Source organism: Equus asinus, chromosome 1 (assembly GCF_041296235.1).
Source record: "Equus asinus isolate D_3611 breed Donkey chromosome 1, EquAss-T2T_v2, whole genome shotgun sequence".
Lineage (NCBI taxonomy): Eukaryota > Metazoa > Chordata > Mammalia > Perissodactyla > Equidae > Equus > Equus asinus.
In genome coordinates this window covers 177,417,167-177,440,916 of record NC_091790.1, presented here as the reverse complement: position 1 = coordinate 177,440,916, position 23,750 = coordinate 177,417,167, and the positions used below count along the sequence as shown (strand labels likewise).

The 23,750-nt window shown below is 38.4% G+C and overlaps 1 long non-coding RNA gene across 13 annotated transcripts in view; it reads right to left on the bottom strand.

Annotated features, from left to right (window-relative positions):
- LOC123287560 (uncharacterized) overlaps window positions 1-23,750 on the bottom strand; it is a 121,031-nt gene that overhangs the window by 12,414 nt on the left and 84,867 nt on the right. For 10 of the 13 annotated variants that reach the window (XR_011504141.1, XR_011504145.1, XR_011504140.1 and 7 more), the window contains one exon: window positions 2,092-11,099. This is a non-coding gene — a long non-coding RNA (uncharacterized lncRNA). The other 3 variants (XR_011504142.1, XR_011504151.1, XR_011504160.1) reach the window with 3 other exon arrangements.

Sequence of the window (23,750 nt, the reverse complement as noted above, 5' to 3'; positions counted from 1 at the left end):
GAGAGCAGGAAAGAGCAAAAAGCAATAGGTTAAAAAAAGGTGGAAAGTAAATATAAAAGTTTTTGACTCATAAGTTTAAGAAAAACTGGGAATAGAAGGATGAACAAGTGAAGGAAGAACAAAAAACAGCAACAGAAAATAAGTCTGAATATCCATTCCAAGTCAAACTCGTGAGAACAACTACAAAAGGAATACCCACCGGACTCCTTTGTCTATCTTATCAAGGACCTTTGACTAGAAAAAAATATACATTTTATTATGACAGGAACCAAGAGTTTCTACAATATTATTGAATGAAATGTTTGTCAGACAAATAGCTGTTGTTGATAATTGTTGGAAACTATTGCCCAACTTTTTTTCCTTCAAACAACATTCTTTTTCCTAACATATGTTTATGACATTTGCCTAACCACAAGCAAACAAATTATTTTGTTTATAACTTCAAACCCAAAAGCTTGTTCCGAACAGAAATATGAACCAGAAATAAATTACATGGTAAATCAAACCCTCGTTTTGGGGCTAGGACGCTCTGCAAAGTGGTTTACAATTTGTTCTCTGCAGTGTAAACGAAAACCCCAAGATACTGGCAGGAGAGGAAGGCTTTTTCTTCTTTTTAAATTATGTTTTTGTAGGCATGAGAAGCAGACTTCGCAAATAGAAATCTCCTCATTTTCCATAAATTTGAAAGAAAAGTGACCCTTGAGAAAGTGATCGGTTTTTTTTCCAAAACATATGTTCATTTATTTCTTTTTCAGGTATACATTATTACATTTTGATTTCTGTGTAGATCACACCATGTTCACCACTCAAAAACTAATTACCATCCGTCACCACACACATGTGCCCAGTGATCCATTTCACCCTCCTCCCTCCCCACTTCCCCTCTGGTAACCGACAATCTAATCTCTGTATCTATGTGTTTGGTGGTGGTGGTGGTTTTATCTTCTACTTATGAGTGAGATCATACAGTATTTGGCTTTCTCCCTCTGACTTATTTTGCTTAGCATAATACCCTTAAGTTCCATCCATGTTGTCACAAATGGCAAGATTTCATCTTCTTTACGGCTGAATAGTACTCTATTATACATATATATACCACACCTTCTTTATCCATCTGTCCCTTGATGGGCACCTAGGTTGTTTCCAAGTCTTGGCTACTGTGAATAATGCTGCAATGAACATAAAGGTGTATGTATCTTTATGCATTTGTGTTTTCATGATCTTTGGATAAATACCAAGCAGTGGAATAGACGGATCATATGGTAGATCTATTCTTAATTTTTTGAGGAATCTCCACACTGTTTTCGATAGTGGCTGTACCAGTTTGCATTCCCACCAGCAGTGTATGAGAGTTCCCTTCTTTCCAAATACTCTCCAACACTCGTTATTTCTTGTCTTGTTATAGCCATTCTGACTGGAATGAGGTGATATCTCATTGTAGTTTTGATTTGCATTTCCCTGATAGTTAATGATGTTGAACATCTTTTCATGTGCCTGTTGGCCATTTGTATATCTTCTCTGGAAAAATCTCTGTTCAGATCTTTTGCCCATTTTTTAAGTGTGTTGTTGGTTTTTTTGTTGTTAAGATGTATGAGTTCTTTGTATATTTTGGATATACATGGTTTGCAAATATCCTCACCCAATTGTTAGGTTGTCTTTTTGTTTTGTTGATGGTTTCCTTTGCAGTCCAGAAGATTTTTGTTTGATGTATTCCCATTTGTTTATTTTTGCTATTATTTCTCTTGCCTGATCAGACGTGGTATTTGAAAATATACTGCTAAGACTGATGTCAAAAAGTGTACTGCCTGTGTTTTCTTCTAGAAGTTTTATGGTTTCAGGTCTTGAAAGTGGTAATTTTTAAATATAAAAATGCCTTTTTCAAGAGAAACACAAATTAAAACTACACTTAGATATGACTTCTCACCCATCACATGGGCATAAATCCCAAAACTTGAAAACCCACTCACTTGGTGAAGCTACAGGGAAACAGTGCCCCTGATTTAGAGCTAGCACTACTGCAAAATGTGACAACCCCTGTCATATATGGAGGAAAATCTGATGATATCTAAAAAGAAGTACATATGCATTTACCTTTTAATCCAACAAATCCGCTTGCAGGAAACCACTCCAAAGATACACTGACAAAATATGAAAATACATATGCACAAAAGATTCATTGACATTTTGCTGTAATAGGTAAAGAATGGACATAACCCAGATGTCTGATTACAGGACTAGTTGAATAAAAATGATGTTCCACACGATAGAGTATTTTATATCTGTAAAAATAATAATAAAAATATGTTTAAAAAATAAGATTTTCTATATAGTATGGAGTTATCTGCAGGATACATTGAATTAAAATAGAGATACAAAGGAAAAGGATGCATAGCATACTACTGTTTAGCTTAAAAAGGAGACATGAGAATATTTCTACATTTTCCTTTATTTTGTCTATATTTTAGACAATGGAAGGATAATCTATACAGGAAATAGGATGGAAGAGATAAGGACAGAAACTAGATTTCTTAGTATGCATGATATTTTGTAGATTTGACTTTGAAACCATGAAAATATTTTACTTAGTTATAAAACTTATTTTTTAACCCCTAAATATTTAAAGGAAGGGAAACAAATGAAACTGAATTCACTGGCAGCATCTCCACACCAAGTGACTCTTTCCTTTTTTTTTTGTGAGGAAGATAGGCCCTGAGCTAATGTCTGTTGCCAATCTTCCTCTTTTTGCTTGAGGAAGATTGCCACTGAGCTAACAACCATGCAAATCCTCCTTTATTTTGCATGTGGGACGCCACCACAGCATGGCCTAATAAGCGGTGTGTGGGTCCATGCCTGGGATCTGAACCTGCGAACCTTGGGCCACTAAGGTGGAGCACAAAAATTTAACCACTAAGCAATCTTGCCAGTCCCCTCAAGTGACTTTAAGACACAGTAATTTAATTGTACATCCTTAGTGGTATGTACCCTAAAAATAAAAAAGAGTATTGAACTGTATTTAAGGAACATCCTATTGGCATGGTAACATTTGCATTGTTATTTTGAGGCTAGGATGTGTATTGTGGAACAAAGTAAATACTTTTATTAACAAGGATTTTCACCATAAGAAAAAGGAGATACATATAGAAGAACTCAAGGGCTGGCCTGGTGGCACAGTGGTTAAATTTGCAAGTTCTGCTTCAGTGGCCCAGCTTCACCAGTTCGGATCCCAGGTGTGGACCTATGCACTGCTTGTCAAGCCATACTATAGCAGGTGTCCTACATATAAAGTAGAGGGAGATGGGCACAGATTTTAGCTCAGTGCCAGTCTTCCTCAGCAAAAAGAGGAGGATTGGCAGCAGATGTTAGCTCAGGGCTAATCTTCCTCAAAAAAAAAAAGAACATGAAAGTTAAGTAAAAGTTTCTAGTCCTGAATTTTATTGGAGTATCAAATCAAGAGTCAGTATAAGTTGACATATGATATATTTCATATATAAAGGTTGATAAGCTTAACGTCAAGTTTACAGAAACTGTACAAATTGAAACACAGAAAGAAAAAAAGGACTAAAAATATAAACAAAGCCTAAATAACCTCCAGGAAAATATAAAGCAGTCTAACATCAAAGACGTGTCTAATTGGAGTCTAAGGAGGAGAGAAAAGAAGATAGCAGAAAAAAATACATAGAAATAAATAAAGGCAAACATTTTTCCAAGTTCAATTTTTAAACATTCAACCAGGAATCCAAAAGCTCACCAATCCCATGCCCAGAAAATCACACGTAGGCATAGCACAGTCCAACTGCTGAGCCCCAAAGAGAACAGAAAGTCTTAAAAGTGGACAGAAAAAAACACACATTACATTTGTGAGACAATAACAAGAATAATCAGAGACAATGCAGGCTCGAAGACAAGGAAATCACATCTTCAAAGCATCCCGAGGGAAAAAGGAGCTATAGTCAAGAAAGCACCCTTCAAAGATGAAAGTCATGTGAAGATAGGTACAGAAAACAAAAGCTGAGAGAATCTACCAACACTACAAGATAAGTTAAATGAAGTCCTTCAGGCTGAAGAAACGTAATTTGAGACAGAACCGTGGATCTAAACGAAGAGATGAAGAGCACAGGAAATGGTAAATCTGCAGGTAACCATAACAGACTTTTTTCTCACTTTTTGATTTTTTTTAAAAAGTGTTGACTGTGAAAGCAAAAATAATGACTCCAGATTTGGGAGATTATAACATATTTAGAAATAAAATGCATGATAACAATGGGAAGGAGGGAGTAAATGGAAGTATACTCTTGGAAGGATTTTGTAATATATATGGGGTGGTGCAATATTAATTCAAGGTGGACTACAATACGTTAAAGGTGTCCAGTATAATCCTTCCTGAAACCAATTAAAAAATAGTTTCAGCTAAAATGCCAACAGAGGAAATAATAATACACTACTAAAAACAAATAATCAATAATTCAAATCAGGAAAAGAGGAAATGAATAAATAAGAGATGAGACAAACAGAAAACAAATAGCATATAGTAGACTTAAGCCAAATATATTAATAATTGCATTAAACATAAATAAACTATAACTCCACTAAAATGTAGAGATTGTTCGATTGGTTAAAAAAGCAAGACCAAACTAGGTAGTACTTATAGGACATAAACATTAGATATGAAAAAATAAACAAATCCATTGTTACAACACATCTTTCTCAGTAATTGATATAGTGACAAACGAAGCAATTTAGATATAGAAAATTTGAGCAACGCTAGCAACCACCTTGATCTAATTCATATTTGTAGAAGACTACCCCCCAAAGTAGCAGAATAGACTTGCTTTTAGTGCTTAGGGGGAAAAGGATGCGGTAAGTGTTACACTGGTAAAGAAGAAAGATCATAATCAACTATATTAACTTCCACCTAATAAAAATAGTAAAGGATGAAATTAAACCCAAAGTAAGCAGAAGTAAATAACCAATAAAGGTAGGAGTAGAAATCAATGAAATAGGAAACAGAAGAACAATAGAAAATCAATGAAACTAAAAGCTGGTTCTTTGAAAATATTGATATAGTTAATAAACCTCTAGTCAAATTGGACAGAGAGGGAGAGAGCGGGAAAGAGGGAGAGGCAGAGGCTGAGAGAGAGAACAAATGAACAACGTCAGCAAAGAAAGAGGGGGCTTCAGAAATTTTGAAAAAATTAAGTGGGATATAACAAACATCTTTATGTTAATAACTTTCACAACTTAGGTGAAATGAATGAATTCTTTGAAAGATATTATTTCTTTAAAGAAATAAATTCATAATTATAAGCCTTCCTTCAAAAAACCTCTAAGCCCAGCTGGCTTCATCAGTGAATTATATCAAACATTTAGGAAGAAATAATATCAAGTTTACACAGACTCTAACAAAATAGAGAAGGAAAAATCGCTTTCCAATTCATGTTATGGCTCATAAAACATAGTCCTGATATTAAAACTATATGAGAACTTTACAAAAAAGGGATATTAGAGACCAGTATCACTCATTAACACAGACATAAAAATATTTTTAAATATATTCCTAAATCAAATTCATTAATTTATAAAAAGGATAATACATTATGACTAACTCAGGTTTATTCTATTAATGCAAGATTGGTTTGATATTCAAAAATCACTTAACACATTAACAAATTAAAGGAGAAAAATCATACGATCATTTTAATAGATGAAAAAAAAGCATTTGCAAAACTCAATACTAATTCATGATTTTTCTTAAACTCCCAGCAAACTATGGAGAGAAATTTTCTCAATCTATTCAAAGGAATCTTCAAAAAAACAAATGGGCCAGCAAGTGGCGCAGTGGTTAAGTTCACACGCTCTGCTTCAGCGGGCCAGGGTTCGCAGGTTCAGATCTCAGGTGCAGACATGGCACTGCTTGTCAAGCCACGCCAGGGTGGCATCGCACATAAAATAGAGGAAGATTGGCACAGACGTGAGCTCAGGGCCAACCTTCCTCACACACAAACAAAAACAAAAACAAAACAGACCCCAAAACTATGAAAAATTTTCATATCTAACCATGAAAGGATAAATACTTCCCCTCTGAGATTAGAAGCAAGGAAAGGTTGGCACTCTCACCACTTGAGTTCAGCGCTACACTGGAGGTGCTCTCCACGATGTGGGTGCAGAGCTGTCTCTCTCCCCAGAGTACTTCTGCGGTTCATCTAGCCTGCTACCCCAGGTAGACCCCTGCCTGCTGAAACTTTAGCCAATGCACATTCAGAACATCTACACCCAGCTCATACTGTGGAATAATAAGACTTCAGGGGACCACATGCACTGTACTATTTCTCTGATTTTAAGTTATCGCCAATAAAGCCTATATTATATCTATACTGTAAAACACTAGTGGTGGTGTGTCTGTGATCCCCTTGCATGGTACTGAATACATCTTGTATTTATCCATGTGCCTTTTATCCATACATGCTCTAAATGATATTTGTGAAAAGTTACATGATTATTTTTAGTAATAGCAAAATATTGAAAACAATCTAACTACCCTATAATAGAGGAGTGGTGAAATAAATCATGTGCATCCACCAAATACAGCTCTGGACAATTACATAAAAAAGAATGAAGAAACTCATTGTGTAGTAACATGTAATGATTTCCAAGATATAATGTCAAGTGAAAGGGTAATGCAAAAAAAAAATGTGTATAATAAAAGAGGTGAGATAGATAGATATGCTTTTACTTGCATATGTATAACATATCTCTGTAAGGATACACAAAAAATGTTTAATATTAGTTAATTCTAGAGAAGGGAAGTTGTTAGCGGGGTAACAAAAATGGAACAGATTTTTACATGAATAGCCTTCTCTTCCTTTTGAATGTTGAACCATCTTACTGTATTAACTAATCCAAAACTAAATCAAATTTAAATTTAAAAAATAAAGTAAAAACTCACTTCTATGAGTCATAGTAATAGGTAGTTCTTTATCTAGCACATGGGGTGTCTCCTGCTGATATTCATAGGACAGGTTGAGGTGTGATGGTAGGATTAGAGTCTAGACAAGGAGAAAGAAGAATGCAGAGTAATATGACAATGAATGTTGTGTGCCAAGTTCCACGACACTGTAGAGGCAATTCTCAGCATATGGGAGCCGCACTTGAAGTCTCTTCAATGAAAAGGCTGTGCCAAACAGGCATGAAGGATTGCCCTATGATCCCTACCCTTTTCTCCATTGCCACTACAATCCCATCCTCCAGCTCAGTACCGCTGCCGTGTAAACACAGCTGTCTCTCACTCCTCCCCCACCTGACCTCATTTTATCTGATGCTTTAAAATCTCGCTCCCGTGCAGGCCAAGCTATCAAAGAAGATAAAGTAGGATTAGGAAGGAAGCAGATAACAGAAAGGAGAGGAGGAAGAGATTTTCTATAATCAAATCTGGGAATCTCACCATCAAATTATAACATAATTTACATAGGAAAATTCATTTCTATTTCCTACACAACCAGTATATATATAAAAAACACTTTGCTTGGGGAGGAGTTTTTGGATTTGACACCACAAGCAAAGGCAGCAAAAGCAAAATAAACAAGTGGAACTACATCAAGCTAAAAAGCTTCTGCATAGTAAAGGAATCCATCAACAAAATGAAAAAGCAACCTATGGAATGGGAGAAGATAATTATAAATCACATAGCTGATAAGAAACTAATATCCAAACTAATAAGGAACTCGTACAACTCAATAGCACTATGGAAAACAGTACGGAATTTCCTCAAGAAATTAAAAATAGAGCTACCTTATAATCCAGCAATCCCACTTCTGGATATATACCCAAAGCAAAGGAAATCACTATCTTGAAGAGATAGCTATACTCACATGTTCTTTGCAGTATTAGTCATGATAGCTAAGATATGCAAACAATCTAAATGTCCATTGACAGATGAATGGATAAAGAAAATGTGACATACATACACACACATATACAATAGAATATCATTCAGCCTTAAAAAATAAGGAAATCCTGCCATTCGTGGCAATATGGATGAACCCAGAGGACATCATTCATCTGGCTGAGTGAAATAAGCCAGACAGTGAAAGACATGGCATCACTTATGTATGGAATCTAAAGAATGAAACAGGGAGCAGAATGGTGGTTGCCTGAGGCAGGAGGGTGGGGGAAATGGCAGACGTTGATAAAAGGGTACAATTTTCAGTTATAAGATGAATAAGGTCTGATGCTCTAATGTACAACATGGTGACTATAGTTGATAACAGTGTACTATAGAATTGAAATTTGCTAAGAGAGTAGATCTTAAGCATTCGCACAAAAAAAAAGAAAAAGAAAAAGTAACTGTGCGACGGTGGATATTTTAATTAACTTGACTGTGGAAATTCTTCCACAGCGTATACATATATATAAAATCATGTTGTACACTTTGAATATATTATAATTTTATTTGTCAGCTATACTTCAATAAAGCTAGAAGGGAAAAGAAACACTCTGAAAGATAACCTGTTTGTAAATCAGGAAACTTCCATGTTTATACTCCCATATGGAGACATCAAGACTGAAGGTCATAACAACAAATAAAAATCAAGGCTGTTATTTAGACCCAACTAGTAAGGATGCATTTTTTTCTTGAAAATAAAACTTATATTGAATCTCATTTATGCATAGACAATGCTGGCCAGTTTATAGAGATTGTGGCAGAAACAAAAGATACGTTAGCACAGGCTTTAAGGAACAGCAGACAATTTTAAAGGGCTTCAAGTTAGCAACTTTAAGTAACTTTTTTTCCTCCTATATCGCTGACACAAAACTATGCGAAACAGATGGTACTGCTTGGCTATTTATAGTTTGTGTTGAAACTTGTCAAAGACAGTTTGGATGATCATTAAGAAATCTTATCACCTCTTAACTGAAACAAACCACAGGGTTTTTCTTAGAAGGTGTTAGAAAGACAGCTGATGATTATAGTCAATGTTTCTTCTTTCTACAGATAAAAAACCTAAAATCACCAATGGCCTTCTGGATGCAAGCAAATATACACAGAAAATCAGGTACAAAATTGGAAGATAGTCAAGTCTATTAAATAAGCATGTGTGCCTTGGGTCCCTGACACTTAGATACAGAGATAGATGATAGATGGATAGATATATAGACAGACAGACATATTCTACTTCAATGTATCATCTCCCTTGAACTAGCTGTAGCAGTCATTAGAGCTGGTCAACAGCTATTTCCTGTTCTTGCCCTTTGGGCCATGTTGTAGATTTATAGTTCTTTCCTCCTTTGCATTTGAGTGAGGCTGTGTGACTGCTTCAAGAAGTTGTGAACAGATGTGCAGTGTGATAGCTCTGGACTCGTACACTTAAGTGACAATGCCAGACCTCAGAAAAAAATTTCCTTTTCTCACACTAACCAGCAGCAACTGAGATAGTGGCTTCTCTCACAGTTTTGGTCATTGAGTGGCCACAATAAACAAAGCTCCTTTACCAACTATGATGGGTATATAAGAGCAAGAAATAAAGCTGTGTTCTATTAAGGTCTGATATTTTTCGGTTTGTTTGTAACTGAAGTACCCTCTAGCCGATCCTGACTGATACAGGTCATGCTAAAGTCAATATGCAATAAAGCAGCACTGGTGACTGACCCACGGAGATGGTCAGAAAGAAGAAGCCTAGTCCTAGAGAAGACATTTCTTCCTCTCTATGAAGCAGGACAAAAAAAACCCCACAATAACAACAACAACAACAAAACAGACACTCCCAGACAAATACCTGCGATGCTACAGCTGCCTTATAAGAAGAACTCTCTCATTTAAGTTCTCTTGGTTGCCAAAACACAGAAGCTCCTCAAACTAACCTGAGTAAAGGGTATCATGGAATTATTAGTGTCTCACAAGCAGAAGAAACTTCCAGAAGGTAGAGGGAAAAAAATAGATATTAGGAGAAAAAATATAAGAAAATCAGAGAACCAGTTCAGGAGGTTGACTAGGAGTTCCAGAAGAAAGGAAAATAAGAATATTAAATTAGGAATGAAATAATTTTCTAGAAATGAAGGAAAGAAACTTTTGAGAAAAATCCAGTAAAAATACAGTATGAGTACTCTGCATAAAGATTAAAAACCCACCAAGGCCATACTGAAATTTCAGAATCCTAGGAACCCTGAGAAAATCCTAAAAGGTCCAGGAGAAAAAGGAGTAGAGAGAGAGTGGGAGAGGAGAGAGGAAGAGGAAGGTGGGGAGAGAGGGAGAGGAAGGGAGGAAGGAAGGAAGAAATATTTCTGACAAAGCATCAAGAATCGGAATGCTTCTGTGTTAAAATGACATTAAGTGCTGCATAAAATAGACCCCAAATGTAAAATGGCTCATATATATTCATTTATTCCTCACTCAGGTGAAAGTCTCTGGTTTAAAAACTTTCTGGTTAACCAGCAGCTCTTTCATATTTAGTAATTTAGGGACTAAGGCTTTGTCTTAGATTGGGGGTTTCTGTTCTCTAGAACCTCATTCTCATCCACATCCAGCAGGCAAAACAGGAAAGAAAGTATGTAGGAAGCATATCCCTTTCTTAAAAGCCTTGACCAGAAAAGAAAACACATCACTTTTACTGACATTACATTCATACCAGGACAATCGTAAATACAAGAAAGGCTGGGAGATTCAGTGTAGTTGTGTGACAAGGAATAAGAGGGACAGGATTTTTGGTGAATAGCTAACAGTGTAGGGAGAGTTACAAGGCCCAGTGAAGCCACTAGCAGTAAAGAAGACTGCTTCCCTTCAGGATCTAAAGAAATGAAATGAAGCTTCCATGCAGATGGACAACTGCACAATAAAAAAGCTTGCTTGGGGCTGCATCATTTTTATATAACTGGTCACAAAAGTACGGCTTTGCATGTATTAGTACACTGGCACCTGCGGGCTTGTACAAGTTTGAAGGCTCCTTTTGGGGATGTTGTTGGCAAGACCTCCCCTGCTTGGGAAACGCTTAAGGCAGCTTTAACGGAAGAACTCCAAGACACGTGGGATTCCGATTCTCTATCATCTTGCATCCTTTTCTGTCAAATAAACTGCACACTGCAGAGAAATCTGGAATAGTGCTTTTGTTCTGAAACAACAATGGAGAATTACCTTTAAATTTTCATGTGGAAAAAAATTCTGATCAATAATTCAGTACCCTGAAAAACTATCAATTAAATCTGAGAATAGAATAAAACATATGCAGAGTTTCAAAAACTTTTCCTTCCATTAACCCTTTCTCAGAGACATGCTGAAGGATGTTTTCACCCAAATGAGGGAATACGCCAAGAAAGAAGAAGACATGAGCTGTAGAAAACAGGTGATCCATCCCAAGAGGCACAGAGAATCCCCAGGACATCTGCCAAAAGCCCCTTAGAGAGATGTTGCCAAGAAAATGAAATCAGTAGATAGCGATGTGTTCGAATGATTGAGGTAAGATTCATTCATCTGGAGAAAAGAGCTAGTGGCAGCTTAATTGAAGTTCACAGAAGAGAAAAAACAGCACAAAATAATCTCCTGGTACAGATTATTCCTATTCTTACTTCCCTCCTTTTGTCCTTCTTCCATCTCTTGATCCCTCTGCCCCTTCCTTCCTTTCCTTTCCGTTTTATTCCTCAAATAATTTGAGGTTCTTTATGTGACGTATACACAGCAATGAAGGCTAAGACAAAAACTGAGAAAGTTGAGCAAAGAGGATGAATGAATCCAGAACACAAATAGATAAGACTAATTTATACCTCTGCCAGGAAGAGGTGGAAAGTAGGGGCTGGGTAGACTTGCAAACAAGCCTGGCCAGAAAGTTTCAGCATTTACACTGGTTGGTTATTGAAAGTGTCCAGTTCATCTTCTGTAAAGTTCCCCTTATTGTCAATCAAAATGAGCACACATGTAAGCAAGACTGGAGCCTGGCTGTGTTGCAGGTGAATGGTGGTCAAGTGGCTGCCAGGCATGGTGCTTCTAGACAGATGACGTTAGGACCTCCCCTCTACACAATCTTAAGGTCTCTGGAAAGACCAAGCACCTTAGCAACAGCTGAGGAGACGACCAATACATAGTTTTAAATGAATGAATAACATCTGTGTAATATATAAAAATGCAATTACATATGTGTTTTATTATTTTTTAATTTGTTTAAATGGTGACATTTTGGGAGTGTCTCTCTATCTCAAATGTTTGTCAGTCAATTTTGCTTACAGTATTTTCCCATAGGATCTATTTGGATTAATTATGATATAAAAACATTTTCAGAAGCTTCTATTATGATTAGGTAAAATAAAATTTTAAAAATGTGGTACTAATAGTCAGGTGATAGACTCTTATTTGTCTATTTTTTTATTAAAGGCAACATAGTCTAGTGAAATGTGCATAGGCTTTATAATCAACATCCATGAATTGATGCTTTTTTTTTTTGGTGAATAAGATTGGCCCTGAGCTAATATCTGTGCCAATCATGCTCTATTTTATCTGGCACACCGCCACAGCATGGCCTAACAAGCAGTGCTAGGTCCATGCCCAGGATCTGAACTTGTGAACCCCAGGCTGCTGAAGCAGAGTGCACGAACTTAACCACTATGCCACTCCGTGAATTCAAATCTTTGCTCTAAGTAGTAATAAGTATATGGCCTCAGGAAAGAGCTTAAGTTGTTGGAGCCTCAGTTTCTTTCCTTGTAAATGTAAGGATGAAGACGGCAACCTCTCAGGGTTTCTGTGACAACCAAAGGAAAGCATGTATGTGGAAGCACCTGATAATTAGATAGATATTGAGAGAATGTTGTTATATTTCTTCAGAATCCTAGCCCATGGAAGTGACAAACGCTCTCCAACTTCCATCTTTTACCTTTCCCATGCGTGTTTAATAAGAATTCTTCTTTTTACTTAAAATGTGGGGCTTTTTTATCCTCACATCCATTTATATATAAGCACTTGCATTGTGGGGAAGACCATTAATTAAGTGACCTATGATCATTGTGGCAGAAACCACAACTATCTCCCAAAATATGTTTTCCTTCTTTGTGGTCATACAGCCACTCTCATAGTTAAAGATACGACTATGTTCTCTCCAATGCAATGTGAGAAGTGACATGGGCCACTTCCAACTACAAAATACATCCCATTGTGCCACTCCTAGCTCTTTTCTTCTTCAAGATAACTGGGATAGTAACCATCGAGCTGATCCTGAAATCAGTATTTTCAGGATGACATAGGCACTATCAGTCTGAGTCTTAAATCATATTGTGTAGAGAAAAAACACCCTACAGAATTAAACAAACTCCCAAGACTGTGAAATGAGAAATGAATGGCATTTAGTCATTGATATTTTGTGATCTGTTTGTTTCAGTAGCCTATCCTAATTAATATGTCAAATGAACCTACTATCCTGAATTTTCGTATCCACATTTTTAAGATGAGAGAGTTGGACTAGATTATTCTAAGATCACTTTTTACAATAACATACTATGATCCTTAACCTTAGGTTAGTAAAGGTACTCTATAAATATTAATTTATTCCAACCTGTAGTGAGCTCCACATTAAATAGAAGACAGGGGCCAGCCTGGCGGCACAGTGGTTAAGTTCGCACGTTCCGCTTTGGCCGCCCAGGGTTCACCGGTTCAGATCCTGGGTGCAGACCTACACACTGCTTGGCAACCCATGCTGTGGCAGGCGTCCCATATATACAGTAAAGGAAAATAGGCATAGATGTTAGCTCAGGACCAGTCTTCCTCAGCAAAAAGAGGAGGATTGGCAGCAGATGTTAGCTCAGGGTTAATCTTTCTCAAAATAATAATAATAAATAATTAAATAGAATACTTAAAATTCAAGTATTAGGAAAAAGTAGAGAAATATGCATAATAATAACAATAATAATAATAATAAAAAGAATCTGGGAATCCAAGAGACTAAGAGGAAAAAGATTTGGGTAGGAGGGAAGAGTGGGAAGAAAGACTATACAGGGTGGCTAGAATACCCGGAATTCTGCTTGGCCCAAAGTCTGAAGGCTGTGCTTCTCAAACCAAAGAGAGGGAGACTTGTGCCCACATAGAACAAGGGAGTGTGGCCTGATAGCTTGACTGAAGATAGAAGCAGGGTTAAACTGAGGGGAAAAGAAAGACTTGAAGAAAGTCAGACAAGAAAACCCCATGTTCAGGAGGACTGAAATTAGAAACCCAGTTAGAACCACTTGAACCTAAGAACGGCCTCTGAGTCAGACCAGCGGATCTAGCAGTCCACTTTTCTTTTGCCATCATCAACCTCAAACATGTGCGTTCTTTGCCTTTTCTGGTTTTATTACACTCTTTTAAATGTGCAGCAACAAAGTGTAAGCAAAATGCAGCAAAAAAAAAAATAGAAACCAAATTCCACAAGAACATAAATAGTGGTTTTTTAGAGAGATGAAACAATGGTTGCAGTTTGTTTCCAAAAGCATTTGCCTTATCTCAAATGGGCTAAGAAATGGAGAGAGTTAGGATGTTCACCCAGTGAGGATGATGAGCAGCGGTGACAGGAACAATCGGAGAGAAAGTTAAAGGCAGAGAATCTTCCAAGGAATCAGACAAAAGACCAGGGTCATTTATTATTATTATTGTTATTATTATTATTATTATTATTTGTGTGTGTGTGTGTGAGGAAGATTGGCCCTGAGCTAACATCTGTTGCCAATCTTCCTCTTTTTGCTTGAGGAAGATTGTTGCTGAGCTAACATCTGTGCCCACCTTCCTCTATTTCATGTGGGATGCCTCCACTGTGTGGCTTGACGAGTGGTGCTTCATCCACATCGGGGATCTGAACCCATGAACCCCAGGACCCCCAAGTGGAACATGCAAACTTAACCACTATCCACTGGGCCAGCCCCTCTCATTTATTATTGAGGGAAGAGAAAATTTGTTCAGCCACTTTAATATTTTTCAGTATCTACTGAAGTTATACACATGCTTGATATAGCAATTCTACTCCAACATATATCCAAAAAGAATACACCAAAAGAAGAGTCATAGTAGTAGTATTAGTAACAGCCAAAAGCTGGACTCAGTCTAAATGAAGGAATCAAGTGCCCTAAGGAAACTCTCCCTTGCTGGAAAAGACTCTAGAAAAGCTAAAGTCAGGACAATCGTGATAGTGATCTCTTGGTGGAGCTCACTTAAGCTATGCTGACTCCCTGAGATACTTCCCGGCACCCAATTCTACCTTCTCATCATAAGATGGTCCTAGGTGCCTGGTTTAAAACATACCATGAGCCCAGAGCTGTCGTGTAAAGAAAGATTGGGAAACAAAGTTAGTCTGCTCCACTCCATCAGGGTCCTGCACCTAGTGCCATTATGAGAACAAAGTGGATGAGTGGGTGGCTCCTGCTAAGCTACAACTTCACCAGTACCTCTCATATTGCTTTTAAAGCATGGAGCACTTCGAAATGAAATCTAGCAGCAGCTCACTAAAGTTCTATGTAAGTTGTAGCACCAAAAAAAATATTGCAGGCTGGAAAACACGGGACTGTGCCTGACTCAGATCAGCTTATCAAGGAGTTTGGCCATGTCTGACAGTGATACGGACACTAGTAAAAAATACACTACTGCAGAAGGTACCCTGCTCCATGAGGGCATTCTCCCTGACATCCATCTCATGGGTGACTCTAAAGAAGAGTGAAAAACTGGAAATCTTCCCAACAGGCAATAAAAAAGAATAGCGAATTTGCTACTCAAGGAGCTCCATCTACATGCAGGGAGTGAGACAACACACTGGTGCCTATGGCGTTTGCTGATCTAACTCATCATAGAGCTCACAGCTGCTGGCCTCGGAGTGCCAGCTAAGAAGGCCATTGCAAGGTTGGGCTTCTTCCCTGAAAGCTGTTAACATAGGCTCAAGATCAGTGATTGATATAGTGTGCTATAAGAGGTTTCTTCTCCAATACCTCCCTCAACCTCTTCCACTATTGATTATTGGGTGTTGTCTTATTTAGGAACCAGCTGTTTTCAAGGACCTTACGTTTATTCAAAATATAAGCAATAATTTGGAATTCCTCAGAAAGATACTTAAGGGCAGGATACACACAGATTTTAAGAGAGATTGGCACTAGAAAATTAAAAACTTGAAATTGACTTGATTCTGTTCTTTCTAAGTGTGCATGACATGTCATTACTGCTTCCTCTTTCTCTGTTTCTCTCACTTTTTCTCTTGCTCTCTTTAGATTGCCTTTCTCTACCTCCCTATACTTATGGCCTCCATAGCCTTAAGCCTCCCAGTTCAAGCGCCCAGTTGAAATTAGCAAGAATAGATGCTGGTCAGGGGATTCTACTTTGTAACCACTCATTTATTCCGCAGTCTGCACACTGGTGAAGACTGGATTACAAAAGAACGAGAGGAGGGCTAGATACCACCTGGTGACAGAAGGCCCTGATAGGTAGCAACTGCCTGTAACTGCATCTTTCCCCACCAGGTATGAGGTGAGCACTTTTCAGTTGCATGTATAACAGTTAGGCCAACATTAAAAGTATATTTACTTACGTATTTGTATGTTTGGAAGACAAAAAGAGCAGAATGTACTAGACAGGTTTCATTCTCGTCTCGTCTACTGCTTCTTCCCGAAAATCTGTGCCACTCCTAGTCCTTGGAACAGGCAATGGTTCATAGCTTTGTTGGCCCAGTTGGCCTGGGTCAGTCCTGATTTATGTCTGTTCCTGGCGTAATTATTAATAGTGCTCCCTTTACCTAGAAGGTGTCGTCACTCTGTACATAGCAGATGGCATCCACTCTTGCACCCTCTCATCCCCCTTACCTCCCCCGCAAAGCTGACTTGACTGGGAAAATCTACCCGACATAAGGCTGACCAATCCACTGGCTAGTTAGCAACCGATCAGACGCTCATTCTTGAGAATTTACACGGAAAGACTGTTAGAGATTGAAGTCAAGTGGCAGTTCCTGTACTTGAAAAGTCACATGGAGTCAGGGCTCTTTGGGGACATATTTAGCCATATTAAGGATGAGGAAGCAGAGGAAGCCAGCCAGGGTACTAGTGAAGGAGGCAGACTGAAGAAGGAAATAGAGCAGCTACATGAAGAGGCGTCATGAAATGGAGAAGCCAGTTGAAATACGGCAGTCTTCAAGGGACAGTCAGGGTAGCCTTGTCTCCTGGTTTTCCAGTTCCCAGAGCCTCGAAGAGGCCTAGCTGTAAGTGTCACCCTTGGGTTCTCTAAGGTTTCCAAATGTTCTTTAAAAGCCACCCCTCATGGGAGTTAGCTTGAGAGAGTTTCTCTTCTTTTCAAGCAAAAAGCATTGGGTGAAACATTGCCAACACATCTTGGCCAAATGTACCCAAGTGGCCTCCTTGGCCCTGACTCCGCATGTCTTCTTCACTTTTTGAGATGCAGAGACACTTTGGTCTCACGTCATTGCTAAGTGACTCCCCTGTCCGACTTTTATCCAAAGCTGCCGGGCTAAAACGGGGCAGAACCAATGTCAGCAGGGCTAATTATATGGCTGAGTGGAGCAGAGATACGGAATTGCAGAACCTGCCGTAACTTTAGGGATCATAGAAACGCATATCAGTCTTTACTCCTCATTTTTGCCTTGCCAGGTTTGCTTTTGTCCTAATTTATTTGATAGAGAAAAAAAGTGTTCAATGTACAGTTTAATGATGGAAATTAAAAAGCCCTAGAAAAGGCAACACTAAGTTTTATTGACCTTGAAACACAGAATCCATTAAATGGAAAAAACACAGAATTATGATCCCATAAGAGCCTATAGGATCCGAGTACCTCTAGGCACTAAGCAGCATAGTATAATCAGAAGGAACTAAATATTTGGTCCAACTCATTGAAACAGACAGTAGAAAAGTGGTTGCCAGGGCCTGGGGGCTGGGGAAATAGGGAGAGGTTGGTAAAAGGGTACAATTTTCATGAGATGAATAAAGTCCGAGACTCTAATGTACAGCATGTGACTATAGTTGATAAGATGGTATTGTATAATTGAAATTTGCTAAGAGAGTAGAATTTAAATGTTCTCAGTCTTCTGAAGAAAAGGAAATATGTGGGGTGATGGGGGATTAATTAACTAGATGGGGGCATCCTTTTATAATGTATACAAATATCAAATCATCATGTTGTACACTGTAAGTATCTTACTATTTTGCTTGCCAGTTATACCTTAATAAAGCTGAAAAATAAATTTACAAACATTTGCTCCAAAATAATTTACTCTGACTCACAGGAAAAACACATAAGTGTTTGAGATTGATCTTCCTGGTTTCCTTTTTTCTATTATCACAGCCTTCGTAGGTAGCTGGGGACCAGGATAGAAACCAGATGAAAAATATCAGCAGCGCTTTTTTAATGTCTTCTTTCACTAAGGTATAATTTGGCCAAATGCATTTGAAAAGCATTTTAGGAAATTTTAGTATTTACCAACAAACTATTGACAGATGATTAGATTACACAAAGGCACTATCCCATAGATTATAATGATAATTCACTATTACAAATATTACAGAAGTCTTAAAATGAAATTGCATTTTCCAAAACTATCTTTCTCACTAAGATGGTGCTATATCCATGAAATGGATACCTTAGCATAGGAGAAATTCTGACTTTAGCAAATATAGTTATCTGGAATTGGGAATACGGTAAATAAACATTTAACTTCATGTAGGCTCTCAGTCTCATACAGCAAGCCAGCTCTTCATTGCATTGCCCCAGTTGCCTTCTACTCTTCAAAAGGAAGTGTACGCTTAAATCTCTGTAGGTGAGCTCAACACACAAGTTACTGCCATGAAAGGTCTCCCACAAGCACGCTTGCGAATTTCTTACCCACCACTTCAATCGCTCTCTGAATCTTTACTCATCCTTTTATTCTCAGCTACCTCAGGAAAAAAAAAAAAAACATGTCTTTGCCCCATTTCAAGATGAGAATGAGCCCCTCCACTTGTCCATATCCTGTCCTGCCCTCTTATCATCTCACAATGTTTCTCATCTCACATCATTCTTCACTGGCTTTCCTTTGCCCTATAAATATATCCAAACTTCTCCCGTTCTAGAAAAAATAAACTTTAAAATATTGCATTTACTCCTCAAGGTATATTCTCCATTTTTTTTACCCTTAAAATCCTCACCTCCAATTTGTCATTTCACTCAGAACAATTCCTCCTCTACCTTATTGAACAAAATCTCTTCATCAATCATCCGCTGTCAGTCAGTCATCTCTCCTCCCTCTTCACTTTGCTCCTCCTCTTTGCAAGAAGCAACTCTACTGAACACCACATACTGCTTTAAATTCTCCCCTTCTTCAGCTTTCACCTGGTTCTGCTTCTCGCTTCTTTCCTTTCTGAAGGGTATTTCTCACAGCTCTCACTCGTTCCTGTTCTTTTACACACACACGGAGTGTAAGCTTTCCCCAGTTTTTGACCTGCTTCTTCACTCTGGGCTATTTTGTCCGCTCTCTCAGTTTTAACACTCATCTCCAACCAGAATGACTCTAACGTCTACAATTTCAGAACTCGCCTCCCTTCTGAGACTCAGACTTAAACCTCCAACTCCTTGCTTGACACTTCCACATGCATGCCAAAATCAGACTATCTTCTCCCCAAAATGAATTTCCTTTAATATGCTCGATGATCTGGCCCTAATACAATTTTTCATGACTCCCAGTGCCTACCATTTTCTTTTCCGGCTACACAGAACTGTGCATCATTTCTGCCTCCATGCTTTGCAAACATTGCTACAACTCTCTAGCATCCTTCTCTCCCATTTCCCTCTTGTAAAACCCCACCAATCTGTCAAGGCCTAACTATTGTCACTTTCTCCACGAATGTCTTCCAACATTTTCCAGTCTAAATTAAACGCTCACGTAAATGGAGGGTTTATGTTCTTACTAGATTTTTTATACCTTTTAACATACGCCATCCTGTATTTTAGAGTTTTATACATTTTTTAATTACTCCTTAATTGTATGTTGTATTTGCCATGTGCCTATTATACGCCTAGAATTGTGCATGTGTTAACATTAATCCAGGTATTCATGCAACCTGTATTTATTAAGTACCTAACTGTAAACTGCTTAACATTAAGTATCTTAGGGCTACAGCAGTGAGCAAGATGGTCAAGATCCCTGCTCTGTGGACTCCAAAGGAGGTGGTAATTTTATGTAAATATAAATGATCTGAGGAGAACTCAACAGGATAACGTGATAGTGACTGAACGGCTGTTTTGATGTGGTGGTTAAGGAAGGCTTATGTGAGGAGGCAGGTGAGAAGACTGACAGGAGGGAGCCAGCCAGATGTGACTCCACATGGAAAGACTCTAAGTTTAGAGTGAGCTGTGCATGTTCCAAAAACAAAGGACTATGAATAGGGCTAAAAGATACAATGACATTAATCAGGAGATCAAATGATAAGATGTCAGAGGGAGAGAGATAAGATCATGCAGCTCTTGAAGGCCATGGTAAAGAAATTGGAGGTTATTCTAACTGAGCTGAGAAACCATTAGAGGATTTTGAGCAAGGGGATGATATGATCTATTACATGCATTTAAAAAATCATTCTGGGGGCTGGCCCCGTGGCCAAGTGGTTAAGTTCGCGTGCTCCTCTGTGGCAGCCTGGGGTTTCGCTGGTTCGGATCCTAGGCGTGGGCACGGTACTGCTCATCAAGCTATGCTGAAGTGGCATCCCACATGCCACAACTAGAAGCACCCACAACCAAAAAAACGTACAACTATGTACAGGGGGCTTTGGGGAGAAAAAGGAAAAATAAAATCTTTAAAAAAAAAGAACTCATTCTGGGGGCCAGCCAAGTAGCACAGTGGTTAAGTTTCCACACTCCACTTTGGCAGCCCAGGGTTTGTGGGTTTGGATCCCAGGTGCAGACCTACACACTGCTCATCAAGTCATGCTGTGGTGGCATCCCATATACAAAATAGAGGAAGATTGGCACAGATGTGAGCTCAGCGCCAGTCTTCCTCACCACAAAAAAAAAAAAAAAATCATCCTGGCTGTTGTATTTGGAATAAAATGGGGAAAAGGGGACAGACAGACAGAACCTTAGGAAACTATTGAGCACTCCTGGAAAGAGAGGATGGGAGATGGTAAGAAGAGGTCAGACGTGCAACTCACTATGAAGTGAGCACCGTTAGGACCTGTAATGTATTGAACGTGAGCATAAGGGAAAGAAAGTAATCGAGTATAAGTCTTCCGTTTCTGTGTTGAGGAATTGGGTGGAAGATAGTGCTATTTAGTAATTTGAGGAAGGCTGGGGAGAAAACAAAATTTTTTTTATTAGGAAAGAGGATCGAGAGTTCTATGTTTGACATATTAAGTTTTGGAAATATTGGACATTTTTAATCCTCACAACAGTCTTACAAAATGGATGTTATCATCATCCCATTTTACAAGCAATAAAGCTGGATATTCAGGGATGTATTAAGTTTCATCACCCTAAGAAGTGAAGCTAGAATTCCTTCTCAGGTCTTTTCTCATGTCATGGAGCCCGAGGAGTTTCAAAGCACCTAGTGGCCTCTGTGTAAGGTACCCAATAGATTTCAGAGTCCTTGAGGGCAGAGACTACTCAACTGGGAACGTCCATATCATTTAGCATCAGCTAGATAAAAGACATTTCCATAAAAGCAATTATTTTGGAATTTTCAGAGTTTTAAACTTACATATAAGCATTATTTGAAAGTGAAATCTTTTCCCTCTGCCTTGGGAAACATATTTTTCTCCAGAAGCTTCCTTCAATAACCTTGACAAAGGAGGTGAACTTGGACAGTGGGAGCAGAGCCTTTCACCTTTATATGTAAGTACTTGAGAACTGCTTTATTGCGGTACCTTCTGCTTCCAGGGAAGAGCTAAACTGCTCCGTTAGTGAGTAAAGTAAAAGAACTGAAACAGAAAGGCAGACTCTGCAAACGCGTAAATCACAAAATAAAAGTGTGCTTAATAATCCCCACATCAGGGGCTGGCCCCGTGGCCAGCGGTTAAGTTCGTGTGCTCTGCTGCAGGCGGCCCAGTGTTTCGTTGGTTTGAATCCTGGGCGCGGACATGGCACTGCTCATCAAACCACGCTGAGGCAGTGTCCCACATGCCACAACTAGAAGGACCCACAACGAAGAATATACAACTATGTACCGGGGTGCTTTGGGGAGAAAAAAGGAAAAAATAAAATCTTTAAAAAAAATAATAATCTCCACGTCATATTTTGAAATTCATTTTTACTGTGGCCATCTTCAAAGCTGTGGTTTTATTAACAATTTAAGTGGCTGTGATAAAAAGTGTGGCCTAATAAATGACACATTTCTCTTAAACATACATTTGTGTATTACTAAAAACCTTTATGAATCAGATGGTAAACTTCCTGATTCTAATAGCTAGAATCTCCGTATTCATTTGTCCCATGAAACAGTCATAGTGGTTTATAGCTAGGGCCTGATTTTCCATTGTACTCAGAGAGCTTTCATTTACATTATTATTCCATGGATCCAATCTGCCTCCCCTTTCTCTAAAACTGTGAAGCTGACCATAGAGCTTTGATCTTTTCCCGTATTCTGCGTGACCGAAACTTGCATGGGGCAAAAGGATTCTTGTGCAACAACTGTAGGGAAGATGAAGGGCGTATGCAAAATTCCCACTTCCCTGTTTCTTCTGCTCTGTGAGACCTGTTTTCTCCTACAACCGGGCCCTCTGATTCAGTCCAGCACAGTGACTAAGGCAGTGATGTAGAACGAAGGCCCTGGAGTCCCGCTGCGCAGGTTTGAATCCCAGATCTACCAGTTCCCAGCGGAGCCCAGTGTTCATCTGCAGAGCAGGGATAATAGTACCCTTTATTATTGTATAGTATCCTAGACAATTCATAGATTGTTTGAAGATTTAGCTAGTAAATACACTTAAAACAATTTCTTGGGGCCAGCCTGGTGGCGCAGTGGTTAAGTTCGCATGTTCCTCTTCTTGGCGGCCTGGGGTTCACCGGTTCAGATCCCTGGTGCGGACATGGCACTGCTTGTCAAGCCATGCTGTGGTAGGCGTCCCACATATAAAGCGGAGGAGTATGGGCACAGATGTTAGCTCAGGGCCAGTCTTCCTCAGAAAAAAGAGGAGGATTGGCAGCATATGTTAGCTCAGGGCCAATCGTCCTCAAAAAAATAAATAAATAAAATAAAATATAAAAAAGAAAAAACAATTTCTTACACATATATATATATATAAGACTAAGTTAATATTGTTTTTAACCCCACTTGTGTCTGCAGTTTGACCACAAATATGTGGCATGTATTTCATTTCTATTTTACTAAGTATTAGTCTTTTTCTCCTTAAAGCAATTGTCATCCATAAGTGTAAAAAAAAACCATCAGACTTCACGGCCTAACTGCAGAAATGAATAAACATAAATTAAGGCTAATTAAGACCTATGAATCAACAAATTCCTCAAAAAACCAAAAACATATATAAACGTCATTTGAAGATTTTTTAAAATAATAAATGAGTTGTCACCCCTAACATGTTTGGCGTATAAAAGATAATGTTTGAGTGTTAGAAAACTGTACATTCTCAAATAATGACCTCTGCTTAATTATATAGTGGGAAACCAAGCAGAATTTGAACCAATATATATATTTTTTTTTCAGAAAACTGTAAGGCAGAAAACAAGTCAATGCCCTATTGCCCTGGTGTGGAGGCACAGCTATCTAGGGCTCATCATATGGTGACCATTCTATGTGCTCTTTAACATAGCAACAGCTTTATGACTGTTGTCCAAGACATCACCAAGA